This window comes from Pyrgilauda ruficollis, unplaced genomic scaffold, assembly GCF_017590135.1.
Source record: "Pyrgilauda ruficollis isolate IOZ18807 unplaced genomic scaffold, ASM1759013v1 scaffold130, whole genome shotgun sequence".
Lineage (NCBI taxonomy): Eukaryota > Metazoa > Chordata > Aves > Passeriformes > Passeridae > Pyrgilauda > Pyrgilauda ruficollis.
In genome coordinates this window covers 487,731-499,786 of record NW_024511433.1, presented here as the reverse complement: position 1 = coordinate 499,786, position 12,056 = coordinate 487,731, and the positions used below count along the sequence as shown (strand labels likewise).

At 44.6% G+C, this 12,056-nt stretch overlaps 1 protein-coding gene across 8 annotated transcripts in view; it reads left to right on the top strand.

Moving 5' to 3' along the window:
• The first annotated feature begins 696 nt into the window (after positions 1-696).
• Positions 697-12,056, top strand: part of SEMA6A (semaphorin 6A) — a 116,493-nt gene continuing 105,133 nt past the window's right edge. For 7 of the 8 annotated variants that reach the window (XM_041459094.1, XM_041459095.1, XM_041459097.1 and 4 more), the window contains exon 1: positions 697-1,300. The gene's annotated coding sequence lies outside the window, so the exon portion shown is untranslated. Of the gene's footprint in view, positions 1,301-2,463; positions 2,647-12,056 lie in introns of those variants that run through there. The other variant, XM_041459093.1, reaches the window with a different exon arrangement.

The window sequence follows — 12,056 nt, the reverse complement described above, 5'->3', positions numbered from 1 at the left end:
AGGGGCCGGCGGCTCGGGGGCGGCGGGACGCCCGCAGGCAGGGGCCGAGCGCCCCGGCGGGGTCTGCTGGCGCGGCGGAGCCTCCGCGCCTCCCGNGCGCGGGGACGGGGAGAGAGGGATTACTGTATTAGCGCCGCTTGCTCCTGCTCCCGGCTGGATCGGCTCCGAGACAGGGATTAGTGCAACCAGCGACCACCGAGGCGGGACCGAGACGGTGGGAAGGGAGAAAAGGCGACAAGCGGACGCCCGGCCGCCAGCTGCGGCCCCCGTCCCCGCTTTCCCCCGGGGGATGCGCCCCGGGCTCCGCAGCAGCCCCAGATCCCGCGGAGAAGCGGCGAGTCCTTCGTGGGGCTGCAGCCGGCTGCCCCTGTCCCTGCACCGTGCTTTCGCCGCTGCCGCGGGCGTCTCCCCGCCCCTCGCCGCCTCTCCGCGCCCTGCCGGCGCGAACGACCGTGATGGTTGGAGGCGGCGACAGCTCCGAGAAGACGGGCGAGGGCCGGGGGCGGCGATTCCCCTCCGCAGACACCTGCTCGACGTAAGCCCGGTGACGCTCGGCACCAGCCCCAGGGTGTCGCTGGCAGCAGCGCCGCCCACAGCGAGCCCCACAAGGACGCGCGGCCGCCCCGCTCCGCGCCGCCCGGGCCGCGCTCCAGTCCGGGCTTTGTCTCCGCCTCCGCCGGCGGAGCGTCCCGGGGACAGCGGGAGGGCGGCGGGAGACGGAGCGGCAGCGGCGGGAGACAGGGAGAGGGAGAGAGAGACAGCGGCTCCCACGTCCTCGCCGCGCACAGTCCGATGCCCGGCAGCTCGAGGCGAGCAGCGACTACGCTTTCCTGCCGTGGCACAGCGAGTACCTCCAGCCTCGGAGTTTTCCTGAAGCAGCCGTCACACCGGGAGCACTTTTGGTAGAGAGGGACCAGGAGACCCCGAAATGACTTACCTCCCGAGACTCGACTGAAGGGGACTTATTGGAGTGGAACCGTAGTGGAATTTGGGTCTGGAGAGGAGTTGCTAACGCTTTTTTTCTTTTTTTTTGCCTTTTTTTTTAATTTTTTTTTTTATTCTTCTCTCTGATCACTCCCCTCTTCGTCCATCATTGGAAATGAACAAATTGCGTTTGCAATTCAGAAAGTAGAAATATTAAATATACCATCCCCCGGGAAGCACACATGTAGTAATGACAAAGGATTGCAAAGGAGAGAGTGGCTCCAGTTTCCCAGAGAGATCCCCTAAAATGGATTACTAAATGGGACACTACATCAGCTAGTTGTCCTCTAGCTGCCCAGATACATGCACCGAAAAGGTACAGTACCCCACTGTCCGTACCCCTACCTAATGTTTTGGGATTGCTCGGAAGGGGAGGCTCACGAATGGCCCGGCCGGCTCGGAAGGAGCGAGGGTGGTGTGTGGTTTGAGGTGGGCTGCTTCTGCCTTCTATCTCGACATCGTTTGCAGCGCCTAGGGAGGAGGAGAGCCGCCCGCAAGTGTACACGCTGCGCTTGCTGTTGTCACTTTCCCGGCATCTCGTGGCTTCATCTTTTTTTCCCTTTTTTATTTGCCCATCTTTTCCTCCCCCACCCCCCCCCCCCCCCACCCCCTAACCTCTTTGTCTCCTCCCCCCCCCCCCCCAACTGCCTAACATGTTATCCTCCCTCCCCTAGCCCTTGGCACGGCTTGCATGCGCTGTGCTGGGGCTCCTCGCCTCGCATCCCCGAGCCCTTACTGGCAGGGGTTCCGTGGGGAGCTGGGCGGCCGCGGGACGCCGCCGCCAGGGCCGCCGGGCGCGACCCCCGGGGCCTCCAGGCATCGTGTGGGGCTGGGTGCTGGGGTCTTTGTTACAAGAACTATGTGTGCGCTCCGTGTAGAGGCGTAACCCCGCCGTCTCTGCCGTTCCCGCGGGGTAGCTGGGTCGCGGCCGATGTATTTCTTTATGGGTTTTTTCCGAGGCTGGCGCTGCATTTTGGGGGAAGTGGCCGGGAATCAAGGCAACTTCTTCCGCGGAGCAGCCCTAGGCGCAGCCGCGGGCTTTGTTCGCGGCCGTGGGCTGGGGCCGCGGGCTCACCTCCCCGCCCGTTCCCCACGGACAGTGGCCGCCTTCCCTTCCGTCCTGGCCCCGGTGAAGGTGGGATGCCGGCTGCCCCCCCCTCCACCCGCGAAGCGTGGCTCTGGAGTAGGGATGCTCCCCGCCCCTTTCTGCCGAGCGCCCCAAGCCTCTTTCCCCCCGGGCCGGCGGCACTGCCAAGCCGCTTCTCCTTGGCCGGGGAGCGCAGGCGGACGGGCTGGCCAAGGCCAGACCCCTCCGTGGCCGCCCGGCGGGCGGGAAGCCGTGCAAGGCAGCGCAACTCTTCTCCCTCCGGCCAGCACTCGCCCTGTCGCTCCTTCAGCCCCTCTCCGCCCTCGGGCTCCGGGCCAAATGGGAGAAACGGCGGAAAAGAGAAAGTTTTTTTTAATGGCGAGTAACAGGGCTGTCCCTCCAGGAGGGGCTGCAGGCTGCCGACGCGGCGCCCCGCAAACGCCCCACGCCGCGGCGGGGCGCGGGTCTGGCGGCGGGGCGCGGCGACGCCGGGCGGGGACCGGGAGCGGGGCTCCTTCGTGCCGAGGATGCTGAGGTTGGGAGAAATGCCGAGGAGGGAACAGCATGCTGCTGAGGTGAGGAAAGGATGCTGAGCAAGGAACAGGATGATGCTGAGCAGGAAAGGGATTTCACCCTGCACGCACACACCCTGTCCCCTTATCTGCACGGGCAGGGAAGGCTCCTGTGCCTCCGTCTGCGGAGCGCTGGCAGCACGGCGCCGAGGCACGGGGGGCGGCGGCGGTGGCTCGGGCAGCCCCTGGGGCGGCCGAGGGTCAGCACCGCCCCTCGCTCCGCCGCCAGGGAAGGCGGTGGAAAGTTTGGGTCTCCATCACGCGTGAGGAAAGTACCTGCTTCTTGCGAGGGCTCGGCCGTCCCACCGCCCCTTTCTTCGTGCCTGGCTGTCCAAGGGAGGCGTTCCCGGGGGTGGACCGGACGGCGTGCGGATAGAGGGCTGGCGGGGAAAGCGGGGCTGAGGCTGGGGCTGCAGCCCGCTCAATTGCAGTGGAGATGCCCTTCTGCCTGTCGCCACCGCCGCTGTCCTGCCTGGCTCATCCCAGGGTGAGTCCTAAGGCAGTAACTGCTGGGTTTCCCTTGGGCAAGTGGCTCTGGCCGCTTGTTCAGGAGATAATTTGTTCTCCTGTTCCTCTCCCGAGATAATTGCTTTTGAAGTTTGTAAACATGCTCGTTTATGCCAGCGTCTGTGCAGCACGGATATTTAGCTGCTGCAGAAAATTATTTCACTCATGGAACAGCAGAAAATAAAGGCTTTAGTTAGGTCTGTGATAAACTGTAAAACATACTAATTCCTGGCGCTGTAAGGTGAATGCTTCGTTTTCTAAAGGCACACACACAGCATGCAGGTGTTGTAAATAACTAAGTGCTAAGTGTCCACATCCATTTTCTGTCACAGGGCTGCACGAAGTTGATTATTATTTGACATGGATTCTTCTAACTTGTTTTGTATCATCTAGCAACGATATAATTACTTACTTGACCTCAAAAATCGTAGCTAAAGGTGTGATTTTCCCCACTGTCTTTGCAACAATTGGTGTGCATTCATTTAATTTAAGTGTTATCAGTAAACCATTCTCATCCAAAGTCCAGTGCAGTCAGGCTCTTTTGATTCAAAATTCAATTCTCAAAATTAATTGAGATTTTGTAGCTTTCTCTCATGGTAAGATTTCTGCAGCTGTTATCATGCTCAGGTTTTCCTCTGCCATTTTTTTTCAGATTAGAAACACAAAATGATCTTGCTGTGGTTAGCTTCTCTTTTTTCTTCCTTTTTTTTTTTTTTTTTTGACTTTTTTTTTTTTTTTAATGAGACTGTTCTAGTGTATTGTGAGGAAATTCAGGTCTGCTCCAACAAATCTCTCTCTTCATGGAATTGCTTTGAACATGGTTGAAAGTAAGTACATGATACAGTAGGATCGGGAAGGTTTGTCACTATTAAGTACAATTGCCAAGGTGTTTCACTGTCTGGGGTTTCCTTTTATCTAATAAGAGTCTGTTTTTAATATGGTAGTTTCTCATAAGTTGCAAGACAGAGAGAATTGACTCTCTTTAAAGCCAAATAATTTCATATGCATAAAAAAGCTGGTTTCTGTTCTCCACCACTCTTCACTGGAGAAAACCTCTGGCATTCATGGAAGCTTAGCTCAGGAGCAGCATGCCCAGATGAGATTTCTGCTAAATGCTAAACACAATTTAAAATAGTAAGTAATACTGTAATGTATATTTGCAACGTTTGCTTTTCATGTACTAGGCACCAGAGGCTTGAAGTGCAGGTGAATGCTTTCAGAGACTACAAACTAGGCAGTCACAGATGTTCTGTGTGTTCTCAATTAGTCTACTTGAAAACTGTGTATTCTTGCTTAATGGCAAACCAGCCTTATCAACAGAACTCATGCTACTTGAACCAAAAAATAAATGGGCACTGACATCTATGAGGAAGATGGCTAGTTAACATTTCTAGCTGCTTGAAGATGAAAGTGAGTTTTAGCCATAGTCCCTTCTTTATGTTTGCAAATAGAAGATTGCAGTTACTGGTGTTTAAGACTGAAGAAGGAGGTAGATCGGGCTAAGAGTGATGAGTTGCCTTCACTAAATTTTTGAAAGGAACTGAAAAAAAAAAAAAAAAAGAAAAAGGAAAGGACAGAGATCAAATTAATGACCTGTGAAAAATCCAGACTAGAATTGTTTGCATCAGAAAGGAAGTAGGTGATTGTGAACTTGCTTGTGCATGTTTTGTGAAGGGAAGGGGAAATTTGTCATCTTGTTTTGAAGAGCCATACATAAATACACATGAAAGGAGCTCACATGGTTTACAGCAGGGGAGACGTAAAATGTTTTAGGATTAAATTGACCTGAGCTAATACATGTCTCACATCCAGCTTCTTTGCAAGAACACATTGTTATACTACTGAAACAAATGTTTTGTGTATAGTACCTGATTCCCATATGCTGTAGCAGAATGCTGAAAACAAACAAGCCAGTAAATCCTGAAATGTAAAACAACATTGAAATTATATTAGATGCAGCATATGCTAGAGAAGTTGAACTGTACTAAACCAGAAGTTTTCACTATCCTAATTTGATACAGATGCTGCAGTATTTGACCTGCTACTATTCATTTATTGATGAAGTAAATCTTTAGCCCTAACCTTTTGCAGTCTCATTCACCCAAGCAAGCTTTGCTGACCCAGGAATGCCTTGCCTGTCGGAGTAATTTTCTAAAAGTAAACACAGTTGCTGAAATATTACTTAAATGTGGACTTTTTTTAATATTTAAGCCACAAACTGAAAATACTGTTTTCTGCTGGGAATCAATAGTTGCTAAGGTCCTAAAGCTATCTTATGAGTACATTTGGTCTGGACTGATCCTTAATGTTATAAGTCAGACCTAGAGCTGTGTATCATGGAGCAAGTCACATCCAACAAATTGTGACAAGCTTTGTTTGACAAGGCAACAGAAAAATAAGAGTGATAAGCAATGATTTTTACTGGTGACCATTTGAGCATTTTATGTTCATAAATTCTGTGTATCAGGATTATTCTTAGGTGGGCAAGACATTTTGACAGCAAGATAAAGTCAGTAGCACAAAGTCTGACTGCTGATCAACAGCATACAGTAAGCATGAGCAGCATTCTAACACAGAAGTAATCAGCTGGGGGAAAGCCTGGACCTGAGCCTGACAGATCTCTAAAGGAATATTTTCATTTTTGGCCTGTTGCACCAGTCCTCTGAGGAAGGAATGGCTTAAATATGCCTAGCACCTGTGAGGGTAAAAGTGGACTACTCCAGTTCAAGCACAAACCTGGCAGAGCAGAGTTTGTGCGCCTCTATTTTCTTTATGTGCTGTGTTACCCATGGCCATGGAAATGAGTGTTTATGTTTCTGCAGTGTTAAGAATCTCTAATTATCCATGGTGAGGGTTGCTTGGTTTTTGGGTCTTGATTGCAACATGTCAATATGGCAGCAATGCCCAAGGCATAGCTTAAGGTTTTAAAGGGAAGAGTGCCACCTACTGTGTTATGATTTTAGGTATTGCAGCTCCTGTGTGTCTTGTGGAGTTCCCAAGCTTCTCATTTGCCTATTTTGTTCTAACCTCTGGAAGATGTGAAAGGATTCAAAATTATATGTGGCATGGGAATGGAGAGAGAGAAATAAAATAGAAAAAAAGTACAAAATCAGGGTGTTCTGGAGGGGCTCTTCGAAGGACAGTCATACATAGAAACATTTGCAATTTTTGGCATTTCTTATAAAGGCTGCTATTGCTGGAAACAGGGAAGGGGATAAGAGATCTATGCTTCCCTCCATAAAATAGTAATGTTCTCAGGTTTTATGCACCAGATGAACATAAATGAGGCTACCAGGTTTATGAGCTTTGAAATCTAAAGCTTAACTCTGGCTATAGTTTAATTAAAAGAAAGTAGAATTCACTTAAAAAGACAAAATAAACAGAAAAATCCAACAACAACAACAACAAAAAAACCCCAGATTTCAGAAAAGGGAGAATATGAGAAAAACCCTGGATGAATTCTCCTGTAACTTGCTGCAAAATTTCATGAAGTCTTTCCTAGTATAGAACTGTTGTTATTTATCAGCCCAAAGGAGGGCCGTAATAATGCTTGATGTGAATACAGAGACATTTTTGTATGAAAGAAGTTTTTCCCCAAGCCCCAGAGTGTTTCTTTAGTGGCTGAAATAGAGATGTAAAATAAAGTAGATAAACCAGCTATTAACAGAACTGCCAGTTGCTGTATCTCGAGAGTGAAGACATATGGTAATTCACTACATTCAGCGATGACCTTTTCTTTAAAAATATTGTTAATAATAGGCACTTCTATGTAAAGTATTTATATAACATACTTGAAATTCATGTATCATGGACTACTCCATGCCATTTTTGTTAGTGGCAGGTTTTTGGTTTGTTTTTGGCTTTTTTTTTAGCTACTGACAAAACTGCTACTGAGGAACTTTCCACAGCAGTGCACTTTTGCAATATGCCTGCAGTTCTGAAGTGAAGGAGTTTCTGGGGGCAGGTGCACAGCGTTGCTGCACCACTCTGACAGGGCAGCATGGGCCCTGTCCTCAGGATGGGAAGCCTTTGGCATCATCTCTCTCATCCTTCCCAGCTAAAGCCATGCCTTGACTGCAACATTACACCCTTTCCATGAAGCAGGTAAAAAAAAAAAGCATTCCTATGTTTTTGTGATTTCTGTAACTAGTTGTATTTAGTGAAAACTCAGAGCTTATAAAAGTGAAAAAAAAAAAATCATTTTGTAATGCCCATTCATATCAGTCTGAGAATATCTAGTTGGATGAAGACTACTCTACTAGTACTTTTACTGGTGATAATAGCAGAAGTTTCATTATGCGCTTAAAAAGAAGAGGTATTCCTAACTGTCATTGATTTTGTAATGACCCCGATAGACTCAGGGACCTTCTAACAATGAAAATGTGGAGACGATGTAATAGGTATGGTCAGGCATTCCAGTTCAGCAGATGGAAAAAATACTCTCCCATAGGAATTCCCAACACAATGGGAAAAACTGCATTCAACTATATTCTTTACTGCAGCAAACATTATTTCGACTTTCCTGTCTATGACTGCTCAGTTTCACTTAGGTGTTCTATATATTGAGTATTCTTCATATGGCTTTTATACTTGAACAGAAAATTTTATATATTGCTTCCTTCACCATTGTTCATGAACATTTATCCATTACTTGCTCTTGAGGCAGCCATTCATTGAAATGTTAATGAGATTTTGAGCAGTTTATAATTCCATAGGGGTTTTTTGTTTGGGGTTTTTTGTGGGTTTTTCCTGTTTTTCTCTAGAAAAAAAACTGTGGTTTTGTTGATGCCTTTCAAAACCTACTTTTTATTGGTAGATTGACATGGATTCTATGCTAATTCCTCCTGCATTCCTGAATTATGGCCTAGCAAGGCACTGTCACTGGGATCTTCATCTATTAATCATGGAAGCTGCTTTCTTATTCGGTTGCCATAGTTTCAGTGCCTCAGATAGTGTTGGGGTGCCTTGGGAAAGGCTTACGATACATTCGGACTTGCAAGCCTTGCAGTTATTTTGGCAGTAGAAGAGCTCTGAAGGATCAAGAGAACAGCATCCAACATTATTCAGAGTTGGATTAAAAGCAGAAACTTCTGGATATGTCTCTCTGGACCTTGTTATGTGTATGTCCAGCTGATATTTGCTCCCAAGATTTGCTTTTTGTCTTGCTGGTAAAATCGTACACTTCAGAGACTAATGGCTACCTTTATCCATTGCAAGAACAAAAAAGGCTTTTAATTAGTTTTTTCGATAAATGGTTGGGTAAATTAGGGCATTTAGGGTTTCCTAAGCAATCCAGCTAATTTGTTTTCCATTCCCTTTTAACCCAGCTACATACAGTATGATACCACGTTTGAGTTAATGTTTATTGCTACTTTAAATTTAATAAGACAATAAGAACCTTTTTGTTAGCTGCAGAGTAGCTTGAATTACCAAGTAGAAAAGAGGAAATTAACTTTTTTCAGACAGAAATAAAGCTCTTTCAGTACTGTGTTGGTACTGGCAGTGTTTTTTCAATGATGTTTCAATATTTGTTCATAAACTCAGCATTAAAACATACATGCTTTCAGAAATATAAGACGTGAGATGTTAGAATTAGCTTTTTTGATGAACGAGAAAAATGGTAAAGTAGTAAATATGTCTAACAGGAAAATAGCTAGAAGACTGATTTGTCAATGTACTGCTCACTGCCAATTGATTTGTCTGTTATGCATAATATAAAATGATGCAAAAGCATATTTCAGTAAGCAAATAGTGGTTTCCTTTTTATTTTCCCGCTGACAAAAAATCTTCATCAGTTCTGTGTGATCAATAGTAAGCCACATGTTTGACCAGATATTCTGCATTTTAGTATCTCCAGAATGATGTGATAACCCTTCAGTTCTTATGAAGCAATTTGAGTCTACCACAGAGAAACTTGCTAAGTATCTTCTGTTTACAGCAACAAAAAAAACCAGTCTTGACTAATCAAATCAAAGCATAATATTAAAACTATGTACAGCTGAGATTAAAGAATTCAGTATAATTTGAATTAATCAGGAAAACGGTGACTTTTTTGCTTTCATATGGTTAGTTTGTACTCAAAGATTAGTTTTAAATCTTCAGCTTGGGACTTTACAATCTTGTAAATTTTTCAAGTGCGATCAACAAACATGTGCCTGTTATATGTAATCCTCAGGAGCCCTATGAATTGAACAAATGAAGTCCAAAAATTTGACGTGAATTTTAAAGTTTCATTTGTTGGTCGATGCACACAAAATCTGTGTTTGTAATTTTGAACTTTCACATAGTATGGAATCTTCTGGTTTCTAATCTTCTGGATCTGTGTTGAATACACATATTTTGCATAAAATGAATCCCAGTCTTTTTCCTGGTAACTCAGAATGTGCATGTGTCTGTTAGACTGACAGAATAGTATGCCTCCATCATTTTTTATTTCCCTTTGAAAGGGGGGTAGCGATTGTAACAGTGAGGAAATATCTTGGGTCAAAAGCTGTAGATGTACAAATTCTGTTGTGCTTTTTTTCTTCAGAATTTATTACATTCCATTTAGTTTCGGGTTAGGTATATGATCCCCCTGCATAGAAATTAATTTAGGCAGTTCTGTAAGGAACATTTGTACCTTCTTTAACACTGGTGGGTTGTTTTCTTTTTTCCCTTGCTATTTATTTTTTGCCTCCAAGAAACAGAGAAGAGAATGTGAAGTTAATACTCAGTACAAAGAGCCAGTCTGGGTCCTGTTGGAGGGTAAAAATGTATTTCTACTCAGCACCTATCAACAAGCCCTTACGCCTTTTAGAGTTCAGTATAAAACTACAGAATTATTTAGGTTAGAAAGGTCCTTGAAGATCATGGAGTCCAACCATTAACCTAACACTGCTGAGTCCATCACTAAACCATGTACCTAAAGCCTACATCTTCACATCTTTTACATACCTCTATGTATCTTTTAAATACCCAAGTTGGTGACTCAGCTACTTCCTTGGGAGTATTTTTCTTTTAGTTTGCTTATGGTTGGTAATAAATGTTCTGCATCACCAAACAGCTGAATTTTAGCATCAAATATACTAATCTTATCCAGAAAAGAAAACAATAATTCCTGTGAAAGTAATTGTTGTGTTTGTGTCTTTTAAGCAATGTCACGGCATTTGCTTTGCAAGTCTCGTATGTGCTCAATAGCATCTTACTACCTGAATGTTCCTGGAAGGTTGGTGCTTGTCTTGGGCTGTGTGCTCATGAGCAAACAGAGGAGAGGAGGATGGTCCCTGTTCAGCCTCAAAACTCCCCGGTGCCTGCAGCTGGTAGCGGGTGCAGGCGGAGCACACCCATCCCAGCCGTCCTTTGGAGTGGGTGGATGGGGAGGAATGATTGGAGGGCAGCTGGAGCCCTGGCCTGCATGCCTGGGTTTGTGTGGGAATTCTGTCTCAAAACACCATGGCCAGGAAAGGGACGGGATGACACGCCTTTTCCGACAGATGCTCCGCACGTGGGGCATAGCCTGGTGTCTGCTGCCTGTAGGCAAGAGTCCCACGGGATTATCTTTCTCGAGTGGTACTTCACGCCATGAGCATGGCTAAATGCAGCCTCATATTTGAGTCAAAAATGCCTTTTTTATTATATAGAGAGGGTTAGCGGCTGTTCAGCTGCAATCTTGAACTTTGGGTCATAGTCTTTATGACTATTTACTGGCTTTTCATCAGAGCTCTCTAATGAAAGAGGGGCATCGTGCGTTAAAATCAACTTTTGAATTTAATTTTCTGTATGAAGAGAACTTGGTACTATGTGTATAAACTTCTAATGGCATTCAACCCATTCCACTTCTGAATAAATTGTACTCATTAATTACAAATGCACAGCTTTTGCAATTATAACTTACTGATCCAAACTATATTAAATCAGAAATTATCACTTAAATTGATTTTTAAAAAATTTCCTGTACTCTGTTATATGAGGATGATATGTAACACATCTTGTAAGAACTGTGTCTCTGCAGTAGAACTCTGTTCTCTAGAAATACGTTGTTCAGAATTTTTGTTTTGGGTTTTGGTTTGGTTGGATTTTTTTTGTTTGTTTTTGGAAAGAAATTTAAGTGGAGAGTTATTTAAGGTTTTATGGAAAAGTAAGAAGACAAACTTTAAAGTAGTGATGCTTTAGGATGCTTTATTTTTTCCACCCAGTGAAATTATTCTTGATTTGGAATAGGAACTTGTTTTTCTTTAAAAAGAAATTAAGAACTAAATCCTTGAAGATCTGCTCTGAGAAAAGGAAAGATTTTTGCATGAGCTACTACACTTTTTCATTATTATCTGCAAGGTGTTTCCTTTTAGTTCTGTTGTAAGGAAGTTCATCATGTTCAGAAACTGATTAATTATATCACGAGATGCGTATATTTCAGGGTGGTGTTGTCTTTTTTGCTTTATCCTGTTCTATGCGAAAGACCCAGACATGCTGCCAGAACACTTCCTTTCCCAAGATAAAAAAAAAAGAGAGATCCTGTTCTCGTTCAACAACACATGTAGTCCAAAAGGCAAATTTAGCCAACATTGAGCTAATGGCCTGAAGGTGTGAGATGAGGGCTGGTGACTGGATGATTGTGAGAAAAATGCAGTTTTGATTTGTCAAAACATTATTAAGAGTACTACATGCATGTGTTAAAGTGACTGTCAGAGAAAAACTTAGAAAATATAAGACAACTTGTGGAATAGAGTAAGTTCTCTACACATGCATTTTATTTCCTTTTCAATGTACCTTTTACATTTGTAACTATTTGTTTTTGTTTGTGTTCATCTTTGTCATAATCTCTCTTGTGTAGCTGAAATCCTGGTGATAGCATCATTTGCCAAAAAAAAAAAAAAAAAAAAAAAAAAAAAAGAAAAAAAAAAAAAAAAAAAAAAACAAAAAAAAACAAC